The sequence below is a fragment of the Lissotriton vulgaris genome, unplaced genomic scaffold (genome assembly GCF_964263255.1).
Source record: "Lissotriton vulgaris unplaced genomic scaffold, aLisVul1.2 SCAFFOLD_1821, whole genome shotgun sequence".
NCBI lineage: Eukaryota > Metazoa > Chordata > Amphibia > Caudata > Salamandridae > Lissotriton > Lissotriton vulgaris.
Window position 1 is genome coordinate 212501 of NW_028255151.1, and position 26629 is coordinate 239129.

Here is a 26629-nt window from a genome sequence, read left to right on the forward strand (position 1 = left end):
CCTGTGTTCTTATTACCGAGTGCCATGTCCTCCTCCTCAAAGGAGCTTCTTGCAGCTGAATAATTATCAATGACGTGCTATGTGCACACCGTCTCATCTGCACCGATCCATTGGCATGCATAGAAAGCCCGGGGCATGCAGTTTTTATTTTTGTGTTGCCAATTTTGATCGGTAACCAACATTTAATGAAAAGTGAAATAGGTTGTTAGAGAATACTTCTCCTCGATGACACCACAACACACAGAAGCATTATCGTCACTAACACCACAACCTAAAAAATGCTTCTTATTGCTGTCACCATAACTGGGAGAATCCTTATTGCTGACTTCACCTATAGAATCCTTCTCGTCCCTTGTAGCACATCCTATAGAATCATCATGGCTGAAATCACAACCTATAGAATCTTAAATTGCTGGCACCAGGCCTATGTAATACTCATTAATGCAAAAGAAATGTGTACACTAATATTTTTCTGTGCTTACGTTAGCATAACTAGGCCTCAAAAAAGCCACATAGAGTAGGCCTGGTTTAGTATTTAGCATTTCAAAAGTGCCCCTTGCACTTTCATTTTTCATTCCGTGACTTCCGCACTCCCTTCTCTGGCTGCACAAGAAGACAAGTTGTGCTTCATTCACTATGTACTCCTGTAATGAAGTGTTTTTAGGTCGAGCCTGTCAATGCGCTTGCGCATTGAGCTTGCGAGAGATATTGGGGCTTAACGAGAGCTTAACCATTGGGCAATTTGATGCTGTGCTCGTGAAAAGCAAGCTCAATGCGCATTCTAAAAAGCGCGTGCACATGAAAGCCAGCTATCTGTTGCTTCCCCAGCATGGTGCCGCCAGCAGCTTCACTTGAAAGGGATCCGCTCCGCCCCCTTCTGCATCAAAGGCTTTCATTTCGCACTTTTCACGGCAGCAGGCGGTGTCACATTTCTCCTCCCCACAGCAATGCCAAGAGCTTGTTATTCAAAGGAATTGTTCCTTGATTCTTCTGGGAAGTATGCACGGTTAACGTTCTACTCGTCACCTAAGAACTTTTAAAGACCAGTTCATTTACAAGACAGTGTCATTGTCATTTTATAAAATGACAGTTTAAAACTGAAGGCAAAAAATACCCTGAAAACCTAGACCTGTTCCGCCGAGTGGTGTATCAACATTTGCCGTACGTGCTTAAAGTGAACACTTAGTGTATTTAGTAGCTCAGCTTATACCTATAGCATCACCGTGGCATCTCGGAAGGTTAACGTGCCTGCTGTAGCTGAGCTTCAAGTCCTTCCAAGGACATGACTGACTGACTCAACGTTTCATTTGTCAGGGGTCGATGGAAAGAGTGCGATTTAATTCGAAGTGTGTTCTCATTGACGTTCACGGGTATGATGGCACTGAGATATTCACGTACAGCTCTTTAAGTGTTTATGTTGCGTCCATGACCTTTGTCCTCATTTAATATCCACAGACATTTCGCTTCATACCATTAGATTTTCACAGGTAGGAAGGAGTAAGCGAACCCATTGGAATAGCCGAGTATTAAGCGGCGTTCACTGTGCACCGCCTACTGGCTGAAATGCACACACTTGCCCTACACAGTAATTCTCAGTCCCTTAAATTGCACCCAGAGGGGGCCTAGTGTGCTAATGCACTTTTACACATTCCCCCCAAAACAGGCACTTTGGCCAGAAACCCTTGTTGCGCCTAAAACGGTATCATAGGTCATGCACAGAATTTCCAATGACGAGTCTTTCTCGGCATACCATATGACAGGTAAATCAATCGCAAGTTTATACCTGCAACATATATGCAAATGAGAACCTGCTTGCTTCTGAGGTTTGAAGCTCGGAACTGAGGCAACCATCCAGTATTACCACTCTGCCCCCCTTTTGACCTGCAGAACTAGTGTAATTGAGGGTACACCGGGATAAACAACACCGCTTCCCCAGCGCGCTCTGGGCCTCACTTCTCCTCACACCCCATATGCTCATTCCCTCCCACGACTTCAAAGGAACGCTGCTCCCCTGTTCCCCGCCCCCCCCCCCCCCAATTCACCCCTGCCGTCGCGTGGAAGTGCGTTTAAATAATGTGTTTACCGGATTGTCATTTTCTTTTGTTTCTTATGTATAGGTTATGTTTTTGTGTTGCAAATTGGTGCCGATAACATCATGGCGCAGTTAAGGGTCCGTTGAGGTAGTGCTTTTTTGTTGCGAATATGCGCTTATGTTTCTAGGCTTTTTGAGCGGCCCAGAACGCTAGCACAGCACTGGAGGTATGAGAACGAAAGGTAGGCTTTCTTTTGGCAAATTAGCTTTATTTATTAGGGTAATATAGGTAGCTGGGTGTTGGGCATATTTCCTTATATGTTTGTGGGGGCGTACATGTGTTTCTTTGTTGACAATAGGCTCCTTTGTTGTACGTAGAGGTTGTGCTTTTCTGTAGTGAATCTGTGCTTGCTGTTCTGGACGTTTTTTTAGGCGGCCAAAACGCTAGCAACGCACCAGAGGTATGGGAACAAAAGGTGGGCTTTTTTGTATCGGTTAATTTGCTGTATTCATTATGGTATGTGGCTGTGCGTTGGGCGTATTTTGTTATATGTTTGCGTGGACATATATGTTGTGTTTGGCCATGGAACGATAGCTACACACTGAAGCTCAAAACACATAAAGGTAAGCATTTATATGTTTGTGTGGACGCACATGTTGGGTTTCTTTGTTATTAATAGGTGCCTTTGTTGCAGTCAGCCACGACATTATACGTTCGTCTTAAAACTGGCAGTGTGTATTTTAATGTAAAACAATCCACTACAGTAACACCAGCAACAACGTTTAAAAGGAAACATGATCTACACTCAGGACGATGCAGTGGGCCTTTGACTGATTTAAATAAGGAGCGGGTGACATTTTTTATGTAATCTGGCCGTGTGTTTAAAATGTGGCTGGCGTCCCGTGTGCGTCCTTTCTGGCCGGCTACATGATAGCACGCATCAGTTTGAAAGATTTATCCGTCAATTACATAAGCTGCATGTAAGAACTGGGACTACCAGCTCTGCGGGGGGTAGCATGGCTCGAGCAGGAAGGCAGCCAGGGGCTTGCGTGTAAAGCAGCTACTTAACACACTCATCCACTGAGACACGAAGTGGGAGCAATAATGGAGACCACACCAGTAGTTGTGTTTAAAAATCAAGATCTTTTATATAGACTTTGGATCAAGCAAGTAATGCATTTAGCTAATCATTAGTATTTCATTTAAGCATTTCATTAGGCAATTTCAGTAAGACTTGTCATTAAAGTAATAACCAGCTCATCTAAGCAGTGAAACATTAAATAACACAGCCTGCTGCATCCTACTCTTCAGCAGGCAAAGAGGGTACTTTCATAAACCTGGATGATCCTGCAGGAAGCAACCATAGCATTGCATTAAAGTACCACATTAAACCTCTCATGGACGCCTTCCAAATTGCACTTCATAGAAAGTGATAAAACATTTCAGCAAGTACTTTCAGTACAACAAAAAACTTCAAAGAACACAGCCTGTCGCGGTATGCTACTCAGCAGGCAAAAAGGTAATTTCATAGATCCTAGACGAACCTGTAGGAAACAACCACAAGCATTTCTTCTTGTGAATACTGATCGTTTTGTGACCCAGAATCAGATCAGGGCCGGCCCAAGGCATGTGCAAACTGTGCAACTGCACAGGGCCGCCAAACCCCAGGGGCCGCCACGAGGATCAGATCTGAAGGATCACTGGCGGCCCCCTGGCAGGATTTGGCGGCCTCCGGGCAATGCGTGAGCGTTGTTGTTTTCACTGCAGCAGGGGCGTAACACAGACCCCGCGTTGCGGGGGGCCCCTAGCGCTCCAGGGGCCCCCTCCGCAGTCAGAAAGCACAATACATCAGTATTGCTTGGATGTGACGGGTTACGTCACTTACGTGGTTACGCTCGCCGTCGTTGCACCTCACACGGTCTCTTTTTAAATTAAATGGTGCCCGGCGCGCAGTTGTCTCCACGTCTGTGCCAGCTCTTCATCCTTAAGGTGGTACTGGGGGAGCTCTGGCCATCGCTAATTAATCCAGCCAGGGAGAGCAGCAGGGTAAGTGGGGCAGTCTATCGGATTTAAATTCATAATTTAATTGAGGTCAAAGTCACGGGCGGGGAGAACAAAAGTCCTGCGCGAGGACCAAGGCAGATCAAAATAGCAAGATCTGGCAGGGATACGAGTATTTTTAATGTGACAAATTGTTTTACGGCTGTGGCGTAGGGCTCAGGACAGGGGGTCGCCAGCGCTCCTTACTTGTTAGGGGCTTCTCGAAGAGCTCCCCTGCACTTTTATTTGGCAGTCTGTCTGGGCGACTGTCTCGACTGAGAGCAACGGTGGATAGACGGGGTCACAGGCTGGCATTGTGCGTCATGCCCCTGGCTGCTCTTTAGAATGGGGAGAATAGGGTGGTTGGGGGTTACTTCAAAAGGGGGAAGTAGGCCTCGGCATTGTGTGCTGGATGTCAGGGTGCCGGTGTAAGAACCTACAAGTGGTCGGTGGCAGGGCATTATTCTCTTGTTGGAGTAAATCTCATAGCCGTCTACCCATTGACCTTTTCTGTCAGGAAGTTAAGAAGTTCTCCATTGTATTTGCAGATCATAGATGCTGTGTTTAGTGTGGGCTGTGTCCGACAAGTTGATTGCCACACACGAGGAAAATCTGCCCCCTCCCCAGACCTGGGTTTAGGATTCCTGTTGCTCTCTCTGTGTGCACTCCCTTCTCCACCAGCATTACCGCTACGTGTCTGGTCTAGCCTCACCTTCTGTATTCCGGATGTACTCCTGTCCAATTTTAATTCTGCATGGACATGAAGAAAAAGAAAGTAACTAAAAAGCCTCATGTTTTAAACTTTCCTTTGCCAGAGACACGACCCCAACGAAGTCAAAGGCAAGACCCCTTAATGAAGATTAAAAGTTACATTTATGTAAAGACAATTCAAAGGCAACATATTTTGTAGAATATTGTTTAATCAAACAGACGGTTCAGGTGGATTCCGTACATCACTTGTACAGTCCACATTCTATATGACTACTGTTCCTAAAACGCCCATGCTTGGGAATAGAAGCCAGCCCTCTGCGTTTTTGTGGGGGAGTCTGCCCGGGCAGGCGGGTTATTATGTAAAGGTGTTTAGCGCCAGTTATGTGCACAAAAATGTAATTCCAGTTATGATGATAGGTAAAGTGTCAACACTTTGGTAATTTTAATAGAAACATTCACTTTATGTCAATAACCAGGGCCAGGCCTCGCTCTCCAGATTGTATTACCACCTCGGATGTAAATGCAGCGTTGTGTGCTTATCAGATGCCTACATTTCATACATTGTAACTTTGAAAGTGCAGGTATTTTAATGTAATGTTTTTTTGTGTGTGATTACACAGAATCACGTAAGTGTAATTTAGCATTTAGCACCATTTTCTTTGGGCACAAATACCCACTCGCCTTCAAAATGCACGCGAGGATGCATTTTCTCTAAAAATAGCACTAACTGCAACAGAACATTAATAACAATATGAGCTACCATTTGGTAAATGTGAAAGTGGAGAAAGATTTCCCCCCAAAGGGCTCAGGGCATTTAGTGCTAGTTTCTTAGCACAAAATGCACCATCACTTTCAAAATGGATGCGAGGGGGTATTTTTTGCTAAGAATATTAGCAATAAATGCAACAGAACATAAATTGCACTGCAAGCAGCTGCTCACATTCTCTAAATGTGCTCTCACCATAGGACCCCCCCCCTAAGTTACTCTTAATTACGTAAGTGGCGTAATCTAGTTATTTTTGGTAATTTCTCTTTAAAAAGTGTTGCAGAATTAAAATTAGTCTGATTACTCCAGCATGATTGATATTATATCCAGGCCTCGTAGAAATAGCCAGTGTAAGTAATTCCCTATTTGATGCTTTTGAACTGTGTTTGGGTAGAGTTCCTTAGTGCCAAGAACACATTTCCACAGTAAGAACTCCACAATATGTGGCATTCACTTAAACACCATAGAAGCACTTAAAACATTGGCTGCTACACAGTAGGTGGCCAAAATCTCAGGGTGAACATGAAGCAGGTCTTTGGCCATTAGTGGCCTTTGCAGTTGTCAATGGAAATAATTGTATGTGTAAAAGAGAAAGAATTGAGAAATGGCCTGCCACTATCCTTCAACCCTGATGTCCATCTTTCTTGATGCCCTTGGAGAAAAAAGGGACCTACCACCATAAGACCTGGGTGGATAGATGGGACCTACTGTACGGGTAGTAATGTGACACCATATGGAGAGGTTAACCCCTTCGCTGCGGGGGTTAATCCCCCGCTATGCTGGGGGGAGGGGGGCACGCACAGCGCCCGCATGCTCATGACGAGCTAAGCTCGGCATGAGGCACGGCGCTCCTGTGCTCATGACGAACTGAGCTCGTCACAGGTGCACCGGCTCCCGTGGAACGCTCAGCACAGCAGGGGAATTCTCCCCGCACCCGAGCGTTCCACAGGCCTTGACGAGCTGAGCTCGTCATGAGCATGGAAGGGTTTAAGAAGAAAAATTAGACTCTGGGCCAAGCTTTTTCAGATTGCATCGAAGTGGAAGTCTCTAAAAGGCTGAACTTTGGAGTCATTGAGCTCTCTTCAAACTAGTTGATCAACTCTGTTGTACTAGTGCTGAGTAGGGCTCAACACACCTCCGCTTTTGAGTGAACCAGAGAGCGCTAAATGTTGCCATGCAATCTTCTTCCTTTACGTGATAAGATCATCAGTAAGTTGGGAGCTGCTCATTGTTTGACTGCCTTTGCATTGATTAGTGGCTCTTGACAGATTGCCTGGAACTCTGGTTCCAAGGAGAATACTTTAACCTCCACTTCAGAGATCCTGGGCTATGTAAGGCCCTTGCCTTGTGGATTAAACATTATATTTTTTCCAGTGGTTGGCAAATCATGTCTTGAATGACCTGTATAACATTTGTGTTGCCTATGTAGAACATATTTGCTGAATGACCACTGGGCCAATTATCAGATTCACCTTAAGTTAGGTTGTGGGTGCTGAAGTGAGCTAACCTCACAATGAAAGCAACCAAGTGCCTGACGTAAGCTTTGCCCATATTGTGCAGCCTTGGTCCCCATGTGGGTGGTGTGGGTGGTGTAAGGGTGGATACTCTTAACTCCAAGATTCGGACCAATTTAAATTGGAAGAGCCCAAACACCCAGACATGTTTCCTCAATCTTGGATATCAGTAGGTATTGGTTGCCAGTACTTCATGGAGAACTATGGTTCTATTGTTTCTCTGCTTGTAGCTCTGACATCCCAGTAGGAGCTTTTGGTCACCTGAAAAGCTTTGTGTGAGGCACCGGATTCCGGCAACTTTTGATTGCCCAAGCTGACTCCTTTGATCTTCGCTTTTATTGGGTTTTCTCCCAACTCCACAGGAGGAGTCAAAACCACATAGTGGAATTCTCTACCCAGAGTTTGTCATCTCGGCAGCATTTGAGGTGGCATGCTGAACATCCCGTGGGAATGTGGATGGATTCAGGGAATTTCAGCTGATTAGATAAACAAGCCTCTCCTGCTGGCAAGTAGTTTCCCGGTGCAGTCTAACCCGAGACAGTCCAACCCGAGAAGAGCAGTATGTAAGGACAAAAGTGCACGACCGTTGATGCAGCTTTATTATTGCTGCGTTTCATCATTTGACCATGCAGTACCCATCTTTTAAAATCATCAGAGCATATTTATTGGCACCATTTTTGCTACTTTTGTGATAGGGATTCAGATAAATTCTGGTTTCACCAGGACAAGCAAGACACAAAGTGAAGTCACAGTTGTCACTGTTTTCTAAAAAGCATGTGTAAAGAAAAAAACATTTTCAGCATTTTTCAAATGTGCACGATTTAGGACTACATCTGAAGGAAAATTAGTCTGCTCCATATTTTATATATATTATATATTAAAGTGTCTTTGCTCGTTCTTTTAAATGAAGAATTGCTCATGGACAATGGCTTGTCTGTTAAAATCTCAATGATCGCATAAATTGATTTATAAGCCAAAAAAGTGAGTTGATATGGTCAGCAATGGTTCCACAATCGTTTCCCTGGTACAAAGATATCTCTGTAATGTGGACTCAGAAAAACATTTTGGGGACAATTTCATATTTGAAAAGTGCCAACATTGTGCAAAATGAATTGGACACTGGTATCTGCACCTTAAGTTTATGTAACCTGCCCCAGTCACGTATAGGTATTGAAATGGCATAAGCGAGACATGAAGCAATATGTAAAATCAAGTTATTTGATTGGGGAGTATTATCACTCTTTTTGTGGTTGGGGGGAGTTGTGCTGGATCCCTGGGGGGCTATTAGTGCACTGGAAATCATAACCATATTTAGACTTGGCTCCGCCCCGTCCGGACCCCCTCTTCCGGGGCCCCCACCTACGCTTCCTGCACAGGGCCACCATGAGCCTAGAGCCGGCCCTGATCAGATCATCAGAATACCATTAGAATGAATCAATAAGTATCACAGTTTGATCCCCTCAGGAACTGTAGAAGCCCACCCCTTATTCAGTACAGGGAAAAGCTCATCCTCTTATAGCAGGCATGAAAACATCTCAGGAAACATGAGCTTAATATCCTCCTAAGTCGGCCATTGAACACTACTCATCACTGAAGTGGATTATCTGACTGTGTAATATCACCCCACAATTCAATTGACAGGTTCCAGGCCGAGAACTCCTGGCAGGTAGAACGATGCAGTAGGGTAGGTATCTGTTCCTCCCAAACCTCTCAAGATATCAAGGCACAATAGGTGGGGGGCCAACGGGGCCCAGTCTGAGTTCATCCCGGGGGAGGGGCGACCTCGGGCCTACTCGGGCCTTCCGCCCTTCTCCCCGGGGGTTACCTGGTGCTCTTCGGCCTTCCCGGCCCTTGCGGGGGCGTCGGCCGTGGGGGCGGAGGGGGCTCCCGTTTACTCGGGGAGCCCTCCGATCTCTGGCAGGCCTCAGGGGCAGCTTCGCTGGCTTCACGCTGGGGAGGGAGGGGCTCGGAGCGCTCACGGAGCCCTCCCCAGCACTGCGTCTCCCTGGCCCCAGGCTCGCAGTGGTGCGAGCGGCCCGGGGCTGCTTCTGGCAGCGGTCGCGGTGCCCAAGGGGGCGTGTCCAAAGATGCCTCAACCCCCACCACGTGACAGGGGGAGGAAGGCCTCAGGCCCTCGCGGCCTGACAGGAATCACGGCGCCCTCCTCCGTCACCGGGGGCCGCCTCAGCAGGTCACAAGCGGGGGCTGGAGACGCAGGCAATCGCGGCGGCCCTCTCCTGGCACCGGGGGCCGCCCCACGGATTTTACCATGCCTGGCCGGGCTGCGGTGGTGAGTGCAACAGCGCGCTTTCTCCACACAGTGCTGAGGGGGCAATTTCGTTTGGGTTAACACCGGGGCATATAGCGCGCCTCGACCAGGATGGCACTTCCAGGGTGGAGCGCCTCGGGGGCAGTTCACTCGACGGGGGTAACTGGAGTAGGCACAGCGCCGCTCACAGGGCAGGATGATTCTTGAGGAGAAAAGCGCCTCAGGATCTCAGCGCTTGAACCACGGGGGCACAGTTAGCTCAGGCAGGCAGTCTTTAATACAGCGGTGGACAGGGGGAGCAAAATATAGCGCTTTCCACACAGTTTAGCAAGGACAGCAGAGCAGTTCAGTCAGGGGGAGACAGGTAGGGCAAGGTGGGCCCAGTTGAAGGCAGGGGATGCGCACGGCAGGACAAGTCCCGTACCTGGTCGATCACCCCAGCAGTCTCTGATCAAGGAAAAGTAGACTTCTTGGCGCTTGGATGGTTCTGCGCCCTTGGATGCTGGTTACTTGAAGTTGAAGAGGGGGAGGGGGGGTTGAGTTGAAGGCTTGATGAGTTTTTCCTCAGTCACTGCAGATGGTCCCTGGGGTTCTCTACCACTGGGCCAGATCAGGGGGCTAGCTTAGGACACCTCACCCAGCTTAAGAGGCATATTTACAACAAGGGGTGGTGAGGGACAGAGTCTCTGAATTAAGCAGAAAGCTCTCACCCAGTCAAGAGATCAGGGCTAGATCCAACACCGTTTTTTAGCTCACTGCACCATCCCAGTTTCAGAACCTGGCTGTATGCAAATTAGTCTGTTCCTGTCCCAGTGCATGATGGGAACAGGGCAAACCAAACTACAAAAGCCAATTCTTACACTGGGAAGGAAACAAGCTCCCGGGGACCGGTTTCTGGCATTACAGCCATCTTCGGCCCGGTTTGCTTGAATCCTGATGGTGCAATGAGCAAGGGTCTCACATCTGAGAATACCACTCGGCCAGATCAGGGGGCTAGCTTAGGACACCTCACCCAGCTTAAGAGGCAGCACCTAAATCCTGTCACTCCCAGTAGTATAAGTTCCTAACTAGGCCCTCCCGCCTAAAACTCCTGCGTGGGTTCCCCAGGTCAGTGATGCCCCAACTGACTAGAAAAAGTTCCCTCCCTTGCTTATATATTCCCAGGTCAGTTGACCACTCTCTAATGCGGGAAAAGTCAGGTCCGCCTTCCTTCTGGAAGGTTCCAGGGGCTTGCCCACTCTACCTATGGACAGGGGATGAGTGGCTGGCATTGTATGGGGATCCAGCCTGCTCCTGGCAGCTAGGGTGCTACACTAAAAGGCCACGCTGCAGTAGCAGGGGACAGTGGCAGCCATGTTTGAAGTAGAGAGCACCTGCACCTTAACACAGATTAGCTATGAAAAGGTGCCCGAAGACCGATAGGCCAACAAAAAGAAGGTGGGAAAAATGAGGCAAGGACAAAAAATCACAGGGAAAGACCACCCTAGGGTTGACAGGTCTAACACTGCACTTGCCGCAAAAGACGATGTAGCTTCCAGACCAGTTGCAGTTGAGGTCCGCTGTCACTGGGATTGAACGTGTCAAGCCAATGTCAAGCCAAAAAATGTACCTGTGTTCCAGTATACACACAGGTCTGCGTCGTTCTAAAGGGATGCTTTGCAAAACTACATAGAAGCTTTACATTTATAGCACCGTCCACCTTCCTCTCATCCACTTTTTAATGAATTCTTCAAATGCAAGTGTGCCTTGCAGTCTGGTGGCAGAAACTTCTCTTTAATTTTACCACTGCTTAATTTGCCCCGGTGTCCGTTGCCGGTAGTCGGTGTTTCTTTTAGTGAGATCACAGCTTCTCCCCCGCCCCCACTACCGAAGTCTACAAAACTCCTAACTGCGTACACTAACCTACTAGAGTGACACCAAATTCTCCCACGAGTTCACTACAGTTCTGTTTTTCTTCCAGCTAATGAAACCAGAGACGCAGTTACGTCACTGACTTAGGTTTCATCAGAAGAAGTCTTTCCTTTTATTATTTTTGAAAGTGTACCAGTTACCTAGAGACCGCATTGTTTTGTGGTTTTTTTCCGACATATCTGTGTATAGATCTATGCCAACGCGCAGTTTCCTTTAACAGTATATGTTTTTACAGAGATTTGCATAACGCTGTATTGCGATTAGTACGGCCTCGCAGCAATGCCATAGTTCTAGACTAACAACTGCTTGATAAGATGCACTTTATATCTGGATTGTGCTGACCAAAACATAATTCTGCACGACTTCACATGTCTCTGCCAATATCCACTACATGGTGAGTGAATTGTTCATGTCTGTTGAGTGGCTCATTCCTTCCCCCCTGCAAGCCCGATTTCTTTGCCACTCCCACCCCCCTCCTGCGCGCCCGATTTACAAACCCACAGGAACGATAGCTACACACTGAAGCTCAAAACACATACAGGTAAGCATTTATATGTTTGTGGGGACGTGTTTCACTTTCTTTTAAATATTTTTCATTTCACCATCGAAGCTCCTCTGTTACTGCCCCCAACTGATCCCGTTCTTCATTACATCCATTCCACTGTTGCTCATCTTTCGCTGTCTCATTTTTTGAAAACTTTTTTGGGACCCAGCAGTTTTTGGGTGGGCTGCACCGTTCTACCAAAATTCTTTTTTCATGTTTTACCCACACCGCCCCAAACCAATGTCCTTCACTGCCCGGTGCCTTCTCCTCTCAGTGCTCCGTGCTTGTGTCCCTCAATGTCCAATGCCTCTCCCTCACCCTCCCTCACACCTCCTCACCCTCACACACCCCCTCACCCTCACACACCCTCTCACCCTCACACACCCTCTCACCCACCCTCACACCCCCTCACCCTCACACACCCCTTCACCCTCACACACCCTCTCACCCACCCTCTCACCCACCCTCACACCCCCTCACCCTCACACACCCTCACCCTCACACACACCCTCACCCTCACACACCCTCTCACCTTCACACACCCTCTCACCCACCCTCACACCCCCTCACCCTCACACACCCTCACACCCCCCTCACACCCTCACCCTCACCCTCACCCTCACACACCCTCACCCTCACCACCATCACCCTCACCCCGTCACCCTTACCCTCACACTCCCTCACCCTCACACCCCCTCACCTCCCTCACCCTCACACCTCCACACTCCTACACCCTCACACCCCCTCATCCTCACACACACCCTCACACCATCATCCTCATACCCCCTCACTCTCACACACCCTCACACCCTCACCATCACCACCGTGACCCTCAACCTGTCACCCTCACACTCCCTCACACCCTCACCCTCACACCCCCTCACCCTCACCCTCACAACCCCACCCTCACACCCCCTCACCCTCACACCCGCTCACCTTCACACACCCTCACCCTCTCACCCCCTCACACCCCCTCACTCCCCCTCACAACCCCTCATCCTCACAACCCTTTCTCCCTCACACACCCTCACTCACACTCACACCCCCTCAAACCCCCTCACCCACCCTCACCCTCACTCACCCCCGTACACCCTCACCCTCACACAACCTCACCCACCCTCACTCGCCCTCACTCACCCTCACTCACCGTCACTCACCCTCACTTACCGTCACTCACCCTCCATCACTCACCCACCCTCACTCACCCTCACTCTCCCTCACACACCCTCACCAGCATAGCATAACAAAACATAGCATAACATAACAAAACAAAGCATAGCATAGCATAACAAAACATAGCATATCATTACAAAACATAGCATAGCATCACAAACCATAGCATAGCAAAACATAGCATAGTATAACAAAACATAGCATAGCATAACAAAACACAGCATAGCATAGCATAACAAAACAAAACATAGGATAGCAAAACAAAACATAGCATAGCATACAGCATCACTCAGCACCACCACAGCATCACTCAGGTGCATCACAACATCACAGTGCACTACCACAGCATCACTGAATGCCACAGCATCACTCGTTCGCCATCACAGCATCACTCAGTGCCACCACAGCATCAATCTGTGCAACCATTCAACAACAACTGGTTCAAATATGTTCTCTCAATGTTTCAAGCTTTATTACAAATGTAACAAAAATATGTTAATATTTCAATTCTGTTCTTGGATTTTCGTCACAATAAAATACACTGAACATAATCTTCACAAAAGTTATTTACAAAAGTTTAAGCTATTGCCATTATAAATTACAATAACTTTTATTTAGGTATTCATTATTAAAAAAAATTAAAAGCCATTGTTATTTGTAATAGTAAGTCACGTAAATACAACACAAATTGGATTACAAATGCTATAGGTGTCACATTTGCGAAAGTTATAACTATTGGCATTGTAAATGACGTAGCTAATAATTTCGCAATTTTCAAAAACAAAACATAAATAAAAAATTTGTCATTTACAATACCAATAGCTCAAACTTTCCTAATGCGAGACCTATTGCATTGCAAATGCTTGTTTATAAATGACTAGCAGCCCGTCCCGACGTTGTCCGGGAGCAATTATGCTTCAGGGCCCCCGCCGCCCTGACGTTGTCTGCGGGTCCCCCGCAGCCTTCCTCCATATATTGCAGTTACTTTGTACGCTTTTGTAACCTGCACACGTCACTTTTTCCTCCTGTAATGCCCCGTCTGCTACCTCTGGCTGACGATTGTGACTTTTGTAACGCACTTCTCACGATTGTCATTTTAGCGCCGGTCACCGCTCCTTCCCGCCGCCGCTCCTCCCTCACGTTTAGTTTGGTATTTTGCTCACTTGTGGCGCTCACGTTTGCTTTTCTCTATATTGCAGTTACTTTGTACGCTTTTTACTCCTGTAATGTCACCGCTCCTCCCTCACGTTTGCTTTGGTATTTTGCTCACTTGTGGCGCTCACGTTTGCTTTTCTCTATATTGCAGTTACCTTGTACGCTTTTGTAACCTGCAAACGTCACTTTTTACTCCTGTAATGCCCCGTCTACTACCTCTGGCTGACGATTGTCACTTTTGTAACGCACCTCTCACGATTGTCATTTTAGCTTCATAACGCACCTCTCACGATTGTCATTTTAGCGCCGGTCACCGCTCCTCACTGCCTGCCCGCCGATCCTCACCGCCTGTCCCCCGCTCATGTCCGCTGTCACTGCTCCTCCCAGCGCTGATCTCTGCCGCTCCTCGCGCTCGTGTACGCCGCTCCTGGTGTCAGCACGCACGTCGCGGCCGGCGCTACTTTGAAGCTACTGTTTTTTTAAGTTATATTTTTTAAATTACGTATTTATTTTTAATTTATATAGCCTTTGTCCATCTGCACACCCTGAGGATTACAAAGATGTATCGGGTGTGTGGATTGGCGCTGTGGTTCCTGAGTTTACCCGCCTCAAAGCCTCAAAGTTCTCCCTTTATAATAGTAGTATAGATAGATAGCAATCCAGGAAATCACAACTCACTGTGTTAATCCAGGAAATCGCAACACACTTGTTTTTTTGATACAAAGTTAAGTGTGAGGCAGAGCACTCTATGATAGTCGAGTTAACAAACATACTTCAGAAAAAACCCCACCTTAATCTACACAATTAAATGAAAATGATAATCCATAAGGGTGGAGGTCCTATGACTCTTGCTCTCAAGGTCGAAATGTTAAATGGGACAGGCTTCCCAAGGGCAAGTTCAGTCTTTAGGCACGTTTTCGCTTACGAACAACGAAAGGAAGAACACTCTTCTTTCTTTTCAAAACTGCATTAGGGATGGGAGATCGTGTCTTGGCTATTGGGCTCGGTTCTGAAATGATGCCGTTCCCATCCTGTTTCCTTAGTTGTCCCATTGGTCTGGGCGGTATTGTTTCGTTGTGTATTCCACCTTTCTATGGTTGGGACTCAATCAAGGACACTGGAGCCAACCCGTTGTTGCCCCCTGCCCTGAATGAAGACATAGGCAACAATCAGCAGGAGTTCAATTACAAAGAGCACATCCCAGCGAACTGAATACAATCGTGCTGGGTGCATCAAGGACACGAACATGGTGCATAAGGACCTTCCAGCCCTCCTGGCTGATCAAACACATGAACTTCAAGAGAGTGGCAGTGAGAGCAAAAAAGAAAAAAAATCATGCCAGACTGGAATCCCTTTGACGGCGCCAGACTGTAAGAATTTGCTTCCAGCTGTGTTTTCTTTTTTTTTTTGTAGGAAGAGCGGAGTTGATTTAAAGTCGGGATCTGCAATGTCGAAAAAGTTGTAGCGTGTGCTAAAAGCATATGTCATCTGTGGAAATCTGCGCCGGCTTTCAGAGGTCATGTTCAAACACGTTTGCAACAGGCTCTGCACATGACATTTAACGCCTGCGCCCATTGAGTGGTGTTTACATACCTGCGCTGCTCGGCTTTGGAGTTTTTATTTGCGAGGCATGCACCGCATCAGAGCAGAAAGCTAAGGTTTTTTATCTGACTCTCAGCTAACAGAGGCACTGTACTTGGACATAGCATGGTTTAAAATGTCATTCTACTTCAAAGAAACTCCTCTCTTTTAAAAGTAAAAATGCTCGAAAAACAGATCAAGAGGTTCCTATTATGAGCATTCTAAGGATACAGCGCTTGCAGTGTGCGCTGTCTAAGAGCTCTCACTCAGCCACACTTTCTCTTTCCCATTCACGCATCACTTATTGATCGCCTCACTTACTTGGTCATTCACCCAATCACCCAAGCCATTCCCTTATTGACTGACGCCCTGCACACTTAGTTACTCGATTACTGAGTTACCACCGTTCGTCACTGCACGCCGCTCCTCCCCGCGCTCCTGATGTCACCACGCAGGTCGCGGCCGGCGCTACTTGCAAGGGACTACTTTATTTGTATTTGTAAATATTTTAAACAACGTTTTATTTTTTATTTTTGATAGCCTATGTCCTTCTGCTTGCCCTGAGGTTTTCTAAGATGTCTTGGGTGTTCAGATTGGTGGTGTAGTTTTCGAGTTTACCTGGCTCAAAGGTGCAAGTTCTCTCTTTATAATAGTAGTATATATATATATATATATATATATATATATATATATATATATATATATATATATATATATATATATATATATATATATATATATTTTTTTTTTTTTTTGGGTGAAACGCATATGTTAAGGGGGCAGGGGGGTCTGCCAATAAACCACTGTGGTTGAACACCAACTTGGAGTGCCGTCCTTCTTTGACCTCTGGGGAAATTAAGGAGGTTTGTGGAAACATATATATATATATATATATATATATTTAATATAAATATGTTTTTATATTTACAATATAAACATAAATAGAACCATTTGCTAACTGGGATATTGTAGACAAGGAAGAAGCGCAACAGACTGCAACCAAATCTTTACCTCTGACTAACTGAGCTAAGCGAAAATATGAGTTACACCTGAAATAGAAAAACAAAATAAGAACTGCTATTACCAATTGTAAAAGCCTGGAGGAAGCCCTCATCCTGATGACCATGTAAGGGTGAAACAAGTGTAAGCTGTCGATAATCAGATACCGAATATTGCAACATCTTGAAAAAATGATGAAAATCATGAATAAAAGGATAACTTAAAATCACAGTCCAAGATCTTGAATTATTCTTCATGTATCAATATTGAATAAGGAAGACGATGCACCCATATATCTCAAAATAGTAAGTGCTAATGGCTTCCCATCAGCAGCTCCTTCCAGTCTCTGTCACACCTGGAGGGAGCCAGAGGGCAGGCACACCTACTGCTGTGACAGTCGAGCAACCCACTGTCATTCTGCCTCTGACATTAGCCCTCTGGCCTGACTTCACATGCATGGGGTCATGTGTGTGAAGGCTGTAACAGCTTTTCACAGGGTACACCAGTCCTTAGTAGACCAAAACACCGGCCCGCTAACTGGCCTCAGGCAGAGGCCCATCGGCCGATGGCCCGCCTTGCCAATCAGAGGCGCTATCAGTCTACCAATAGGCCAGGTGCCAGACTTGAGCTAACCCGCACGTGCCAATGCCCCATCACCAAAGGAAAAAAGCCACAACCCATCAGGTCTACTCGAGTTCTTCTAAAATTGCTACCAGCCTTGTGTTTAACGCCTGAGGGCAGTCACTAAATACGTTGATAACCTATATATGCAAGATATGTGTTGAGTTGCTACTCACAAAGTGCAACAGAGCCAGGGAGGTAAGGCTGCTGTCATAACCCACTGGGCTAAAGTCTTGTTGGCCACTGCAGCTAAATGGGATGACCAGCCCCTTGAATGTCTTGTGGAACATTAATGAGTTTTAATAGGCGCTACAACATAAGGGTTTCATGTCCTGGGTTGATGCTGGTCTGAGCACACTGGTGAAATTGTACCATCAGGTGGTTGTCTAATGGAGAGCAATGTTTCACCTGAGTCCAGAAATGTTCTGGTGTTTTCTGTGGATCTCCTTTCGGCTGCATTCTATGTATAAACTATATGCCTATAATGTTACGGCTGAAAAGGTAAATGTCTGGTTGGATGGGGATTTTGTTTTAAGTTTTAGTTTTTATAATTTTAGCTCTATATAAAATAATTTCCTGGAACAATATTCTGCAATAAATAAACTCAATAAAGAGCGATTTCCAAAAAACAAAAGTTTGAAGGACCAGGTTTCCGACGGCAGAAACCATCAGTCAATGTAAGTCAGAAGCCTTCCCTCGGGTGGTCATTCCAAGGTATATTTTTCCTGTTTGAGACTGTGTCACTGAAAGCCTGGTGGTTCCGAACAGAAAACAAAATAAATGATCCCCAGTTGGTGGGAGAAAATTCCCAGTATGTCAAAGCCATTTGTAATATACTCTACGCTCTGCTGAGAAGGTGCAGTAAACATGGTGCCCATTTGGCAAGGGTAATGGCAGCTCCACTTACAGCACAAACATTTCTGCCTGCCTGGTGGGGCTCCCAGGTGTGGCAGGCTCTATTCTACCAGGGGAGAGGTGCCTAACCTCGCTGGCATGGCGGTCTGGTGGGCCACCTGCCAAACTCTAAATGAGTACCATACTCTACTACAACGAATCTTGGGTGTACCAACATGTATAGAGAACTTTGCATCATGAAAGCGTTAATACTAATGTAAGAATGCATCTCATGTCAAAGCCAGTACACCTTCCTTACTGATAATGATAGCCCTTTGTAATATGATATTGTGTCAATGCCTATGTGTAGGAGTACTTGGATTTATTGTTATGGCTTCCTGGGGTGCCAACTGTTCAGCATGCGTCACCAAAGGTATTTCCATCTACCTGACTGTATATATTTGTAAATGATGCATAGTATGTGATAGTGTGTTTGCAATAAAGTAATATTTATGAGATAAAGCACTGACTGGACAATGACTTATTGAGTGTGGTTGTCACGTACTAGCAAACTGAGGGTACTAGCCCCCACCCCCTCCCGAATAGGCCTTGCACTGCTCTGCTTCATTAGCCGGACAGAGTCAAGTGCTACAATCGGGTACTTGGTTCCCAGCACAGAGAATGTTGCAGACTTATTTCTTGCGAAGGACTAACATCCTTTTCAAGTCGTAACTCTCTTCCTTAGAAGGATGAAGTTAGAAAGCAGGTGTAACAACCGCAGATAAAGATTTTAAAAGTCCGGACTGGACAGACATCATCTGGAGAGACTGCCTTTCAGGCGGTAAGCAAGGAAGATATCCCCTCTTCCTTAATCCTTGGGAGAACTAGGATACGAGGGATGAAGGCTTGTAATGATTCTGCATGGGACAGGATGAAATAAGATGGAAAATACAGTCTTGAATGACCTCGATCTCTTAGATAAAGGAGGCCAAAGTTTCACAAGCATCTTAGGAGGGGGAATAGTCATTTTGATACAAGGCAAACTGGTGAGATTCGAGCCTGCCCTTGAGGAGTTGGAGGCTTAAAATTGAAATTAAAATGGTAGCAATAAGATGCAATATCCAATGCCTGAGGTGTTGACATTTATTTTGCACTTTCATAGGCAGGCGTATATATTTTTAAGTGTCTACTGTACTTGCAAATGCGGGGCAAGAAGACTCCATCAAAACACATACAGACACACAGCCGAAGGTGAGAACCTGTAGGTTGTAGTTTACTTATTTGCAGTTCTTAGACCACTGCTCAAGCAAGCCCAGCGCACCCAGAGATTGTCCCATCCTCCTGGTGCAGATCGGAGATTCAATGTCAAGCACATCACAGCCTAAGATAAATGAAAACACTGGCCATTTAGAGCACTGCACTTTATTTTAGCTAAGACATTTTCCTTCTTGCCCTCATTACTACACTAGGGCTTTCAAGAAGGTCTTTATTTATGGCATTAGAAATACATTTTACTGCTTTTGTTGTTTTACACCCTGTGTGTTGTGCATGCTTGCAATATATTGTGTGCACAATGAGGGTTGAATTGTTTGTTCGGTTGGTGAGATTTGCAGAATGTTTTGTGGGTTAGCTGGTTTGCAGAGTCTGTTGAAGGTATGTGGTTTTCTGAGTAAATTAGGACTGCAGTGTTTCTCGAATGTATGTGGTTTGCTGAGTAAATTAGGGCTGCAGTGTGTGTCGAATGTCAGTGGTTTGCTGAGTAGGTTAGGGCTGCAGTGTGTGTCGAATGTATGTGGTTTGCTGAGTAGGGGGTGGGCTGCAGTGTGTGTCGAATGTCAGTGGTTTGCTGAGTAAATTAAGGCTGCAATGTGTGTCGAATGTGTGTGGTTTGCTGAGTAAATTAAGGCTGCAGTGTGTGTTTAAGGTGTGTGGTTTACTGAGTAGGTTAGGGCTGCAGTGTGTGTCGAATGTGTGTGGTTTGCTGAGTAGGTGTGGGCTGCAGTGTGTGTCGAATGTCAGTGGTTTGCTGAGTAAATTAAGGCTTCAATGTGTGTCGAATGTGTGTAGTTTGCTGAGTAAATTAGGGCTGCAGTGTGTGTCGAATGTATGTGGTTTACTGAGTAGGTTAGGGCTGCAGTGTGTGTCGAATGCATGTGGTTTACTGAGTAGGTTAGGGCTGCAGTGTGTGTCGAATGTATGTGGTTTTCTGAGTAAGTTAGGGCTGCAGTGTGTGTCAAATATATGTGGTTTACTGAGTAGGTTAGGGCTGCAGTGTGTGTCGAATGTATGTGGTTTACTGAGTAGGTTAGGGCTGCAGTGTGTGTCGAATGTCAGTGGTTTGCTGAGTAAATTAAGGCTGCAATGTGTGTCGAATGTGTGTGGTTTGCTGAGTAAATTAGGGCTGCAGTGTGTGTCGAATGTATGTGGTTTACTGAGTAGGTTAGGGCTGCAGTGTGTGTTGAATGTATGTGGTTTACTGAGTAGGTTAGGGCTGCAGTGTGTGTCGAATGTATGTGTCAGGATCTGCCAAGGCGCCTACCTAACGTTTAAAACTACAAATCCCAGAATGCTTACACAGGGGGGCGTGGTCCTATAAAGCTGGGTGGACCCATCGCTTCCTGTTCGTGATTTTGTGACCTACAGTGCTTTTTGTTCCATAGTAGAGTGGGATCACTGAAATAATATCGACTGCCAAAATATCGACTTGCCAAAATATCGTGGACAAAATATCGACAGTCAAAATATCGAGTTTGTATCTACAAACAGGTAAGTACAAAAATATCGAGTCCAAAATATCGTTAACAAAAATATAGATGTAAAAAATATCGACTTTATTAAAAACAGTGTTAAATTAAAATAATATTAAATTTTAATTACTAAAATATACTTAAAACGACTTAAATTAAATTATAATAATAAAATAATAAATGAAAATAATAAAAATATTTTTTTAAAATCTTATTTGTTGACCCTGAACCCTAAAAATACCCCTTTACCCAAAAACCCAAAACTGACCCTGAACCCTAAAAATACCCCTTTACCCAAAAACCCAAAACTGACCCTGAACCCTAAAAATACCCCTTTACCCATGACCTGAAAACTGACCCTGAACCCTAAAAATACCCCTTTACCCATGACCTGAAAACTGACCCTGAACCCTAAAAATACCCCTTTACCCATGACCTGAAAACTGACCCTGAACCCTAAAAATACCCCTTTACCCATGACCTGAAAACTGACCCTGAACCCTAAAAATACCCCTTTACCCATGAACTAAAAACTGACCCTGAACCCTAAAAATACCCCTTTACCCATGAACTGAAAACTGACCCTGAACCCTAAAAATACCCCTTTACCCATGAACTGAAAACTGACCCTGAACCCTAAAAATGCTCCTTTACCCAAAATTTATCAATATTATTTAATTACCAATTAATTATTAATTAACAATAACTATAAAGTAAATATATTAGAACATTAGGTGTAATTATTTTAATAATTAATATTATTTTATCAAAATTAATTACTTAAAAATAACACAAAATTATATATATAAAAAATGTACTCTAATTAATGTAATTAACTAATTACAATTAATTAATTAACAATTATTTACTAATACAAAATATATTCAAAATTATATTAATTAATTAACTAATTAATATTAATTAATTATCAATTAATTATTAATTAAAAATATTAACAAACATATATTAATTAATTAATTATTATTAAATTACTTCCCACCCTATTCCCCTATAAACCCACAACCCGCTACAGAATTACATTACGCAATTATTATCAAAACAAAATTCATGTAATACAATATTTAATAACATTAATACACATTATTCACACATATTATTACATAAAAATACACTATAAAATATTATATATTATAATAAAATCGATATTTTTGCTATCTATATTTTATACAGTCGATATTACTTAACTTACCTGAAAAACGATATTTTTGTAGTCGATATTATGTCCAGTCGATATTTTGTCCAGTCTATATTAAAAACTCGATATTATGTCCAGTCGATATTTTGGAGTCGATATTTTGTCTCTATACCAGTAGAGTGCTGTCTCTAGTCTTCTCTTTGGTTCCTGTATTGAGAAGTTTTGTTCGTGTCGTTTTGGCTCCAGCGCGCGTGAAAGGGGAATGCGCTAGTATTGCGGAGTACATTGGATTCTGCCGATTGGAGCGGGAACGGTGTTTCCTGTTCTTTTGTTTTCCTCCTGACGTTCCTGCTGCTAATCCATCATCGTGGCAGAAAGGATAGGAAACCGCAACGGAGGAAGAGCGGACAGTAAGAAAGTACTGTGAGTTTGTACGCAACGCGTGGGGTTTAACGCGTTGCTGGATTTAATTAACTGTGATGCATATCAAGCGAATGAAGGACTGCCTATAAGTGTAGTGGAATCCGTGTGGTGTTAACAACGGAGAGCGGAGTGTAGTGGGGCCAGCCTTCTGCGCACTGCCGCTACGAAGTAAAGCACTAGTGTCTTCTGGGCCAATTCCCAAAGCGGAAGATAGTGGGAAACACTACATCTTGCCGTGTTTGGAGCTTGTTATTTGAGAGGCATCGGAGTTTGTTTGAAGGGAGCGGAGGACAGTAGTAGGAAGCTACGTCTTGCCGTATTCCTTAAGGAGTATACTTGTTCTTTCTGGAAATAACAGACTTACTCTTTGTAAGAGACTAACATTTGATTTGGATACACGTTGTTGGTGGAATTACACACGTTTTATTTAGAGCACAGTTTATTCAAGGAGGGGTAGGTATAACCATGCTACTGATATTTGCACACTTATTCTAGTGGTGAAACTGAGAGTAATTGTTGTTTATATTCCATAGGGACTATTGGTGCAGCTACATACACACCCATTGTACAGGGAGGAAGTGGAGAGCGTTGATTCAAGAAAGGTGAACCCTTTAACATAAGTAGAGAGAGTGAAACGAGAGCAGGGGTTTCTCAGTGAACAGTTATAACCCGTACTCTGTTTTCTTGTCTTTCAGCCATCCCTTCCCAGCTGCCCCCTTCCTTTCCCTTCCTTGGTCTCTTGTTTTCCCTCGCCCTATCGCTCGAACCCACTGTGTTTTTTACCAGTGTGTTGGTGAGGTCGGGAGGTGGAGTTTTATGTACATCAGCCGGATCCTGCAGCGTGGAGTCTGACAGAATCACGAACCCACGAATTGCATTCTGCCTGGTCCGGTTGGGGTACATATGGCCACCTTGGATGATGTGTTAAGGGCTTTGGCTTTGGTTCAACAAGAACTAGTAGCGTCCAAGGCCGAAGCGGTTGCTCTGAAAGATAGGGTTGAGCAATTATCAAAGAACTCTTTTTCTTCAGGCGCATCCCAGATTCAAGTTACTGTTCCTCCCCCTATCCCTTTAGCTACTCCAGAACGGTATGGGGGGGATCCACGCAAAACACAGGCTTTCATGACGCAAATATTGTTGCACTTTTCATGTAAACCAGCGTCTTTTCCTACAAATCACTCTCGGGTTGCGTTTGCCATGTCGTATTTGGTGGGGGATGCAGCCAATTGGGCTGTGCCCTTGGTCAAAAGAGACGATGCCATGCTGTCCAACTGGAATGCATTCAGGGAGGAGTTTGAGAAAGTCTTTGACAGAAGGGCCACTAATTTCAGTGCTGACAAAGAGTTGCTTTCATTGCGTCAGGGGAGAAGCGATCTGATAACCTATTTAACTACTTTCAATCGCTTAGTAGCCGAAACGGAATGGCCCGAGGGTAAAAGAATGTCCCTGTTTTATCAGGGGTTAAGGGATGAACTGAAGGATGCAGTGGCACACATAGACCCGCAGCCCACTACCTGTATAGATATGGTGAACTTGGTATTACGGTTGGATGGTAGGTTGACGGAGCGAAGTGGGGATAGAAGGAAGTGGGACAGGGGCTATGCCCGTAATGTAAGTTTTCCTTCTAGGGCTATGGGTTCCGCTAAGGCTGGGGTGGAACCAATGGAAATAGGAGCTATTAGGCCCCCTTTATCGAAAACAGAAAGAGAAAGCAGAAGAGTTCAAGGTCTCTGCATGTATTGTGGGAAGAAGGGACACTATGTAAGAGAATGCCCTTCAAAACCCAAGACTCCAAATACTTGGAATAAAAATCAAAGGGTGGCGGTTTCTAGTACAGCAGGAGAGAGAGAAGACGTGCGATCATCCTTGCCTAAGGCGGAAGAGATCCCCGACTGGAAACTTACATCCTTGTCATCCTCGGGGATAGGGGAAACCGAGTCCCACTTGGTGTTAGAGATGTCCTTGGAGTGTGAGCATAAAATCCATTCGGTAATGGTTATGTTAGACTCAGGGGCCACAGGGAATTTCATCGACAACGGATTGGTGAACCGTCTGTTGTTACCTAGGGTACCCAGAGGCAATCCCGAGGAGGTTTTAGCAGTTGATGGGCAGCCCATTAAATCGGGTCTCATAACCGAGAAAACTGCTGAGGTGGAGTTGTCTGTAGAGGTGTCAGAAGGGAGACACGTAGAGAAAGTGGAATTGAATATCATCGATGCTCCCCAATATGAAATAATCTTGGGAATGCCCTGGTTCACATTTCATAATCCTTCCATTGACTGGAAATCACGCACAGTACATTTCTCTTCAGGGTTTTGCAAGGAACATTTGGTGCCTTATGTATCTTCCCCAGTGGCAGTGCTAGCCTTGCAATTCATGGTGGCTACAGCTGCCGAGAAGGAGGTGATGCTTCCAAAACATTATGAAACCTTTCAGGATGTCTTTAGCGAAAGCAGAGCAGAGAAGCTACCGCCTCATAGGGCTTACGACTGTAGGATTGATTTGATTGATGGGGCAGTGATTCCTACCTGCCGTGTATATGCTTTGTCTGTTCCTGAAACCGCTCATTTAAAGGAGTATATCACTCACTATGAGAGCATAGGATTCATAAGACCTTCCCGTTCCCCTGCAGCCTCTCCACTTTTCTTTATAGCAAAGGCCAATGGTGATTTGAGGGCATGTGTGGACTACCGCGTCTTGAATAAAAATACCATCCGGAACCGATACCCTCTCCCCCTCATCACGGTGTTGATCGATCAAGTGAGGGAAGCTGTGATCTATACTCGCTTGGACTTGCAAGGTGCTTATCACTTGGTCAGGGTTCGAGAGGGGGACGAGTGGAAGACGGCCTTCAAGACGCGGTATGGCCTATACGAATATCTAGTCATGCCATTCGGGTTGTGTAATGCCCCTGCGGCGTTTCAGTTTCTGATTAATGATGTGCTGAAGGAGTTTATCGACTTGTTTGTAGTCGTGTACATAGATGACATCCTGGTGTACTCAATGGAGGAAGAATGTCATGTGGAACATGTTTGCAAGGTACTGGCTAAGTTGAGGGAACATAGTCTCTTTGTGAAACTCAGTAAATGTGAGTTTGGCGTGTATAGTGTGGAGTTCTTGGGGGTAATGATCAGTCCATTGGGGTTGCAAATGTCAGAACGTAAGGTGGAGGCAGTGCGTGACTGGCCGGTTCCGAGGAATGTGAGAGAGGTCCAGAGTTTTCTGGGCTTCGCGAATTACTATCGTCGCTTTATTTTGCATTTCTCGTTGACGGCTGTGCCTATTACCAGACTTTTGAGGAAGGGTAAGCCCTTTGAGTGGACCAATGAAGCAGGGGAGGCCTTTAAAACTCTTAAAACCTCATTCATTACAGCCCCAGTGTTGTCTCATCCCAATCTAGAACATCCCTTTATTGTAGAGGCTGATGCTTCGGATGAAGCTATCGGGGCGGTGTTGTCACAGAGGGATGTGAGTACAGGGCAGTTGCACCCGGTGGCCTTTCTGTCAAAGAAGTTGAGTTCGGCTGAACTCAACTATACTATAGCTGAGAAAGAGTTGTTGTCGATCAAGAGGGCTTTTCAGGAGTGGAGGCAATACCTATGGGGGGCCCTTCATACCATCACAGTGTATACTGACCATAGGAATTTGCGATTTATGTCATCTGCAAGACACTTAACCCAAAGGCAAATGAGATGGATGCTATTTTTTGCCGAATACAATTTTGTGGTCACTTTCCGCCCAGGGTCTGAAAATAGAAAGGCGGATGCCCTATCTCGACAATCTATGCCAGCAGATAGTGTGGAGGAGAAACAGGCCATCATTCCTGAAGGGAAAGTCCTATGCATAGTAAGAGCAGAGACCTTTTTGGATGATGTAAGAAATCATCAGTATCCGGGAGGCTGGATGTCATGGGCTCATGGCATAGCAGAGAGGAAGGTGAGAAATGGGTTGCCTTTCTTTCAGAATAAGTTGTTCTTGCCCTCAACACCTTTGCAGAAAAAGGCGTTTGGTTGGGGTCATGAGGGAGAGCTGGTGGGGCATCCTGGTGTTCGTAAAACCCTCGATATCGTCCAAAGGCATTTCTGGTGGCCTACCCTGGTTAAGGATGTCACGGCATGGGTGGCAAGGTGTGATATCTGTGCTAGAGCAAAG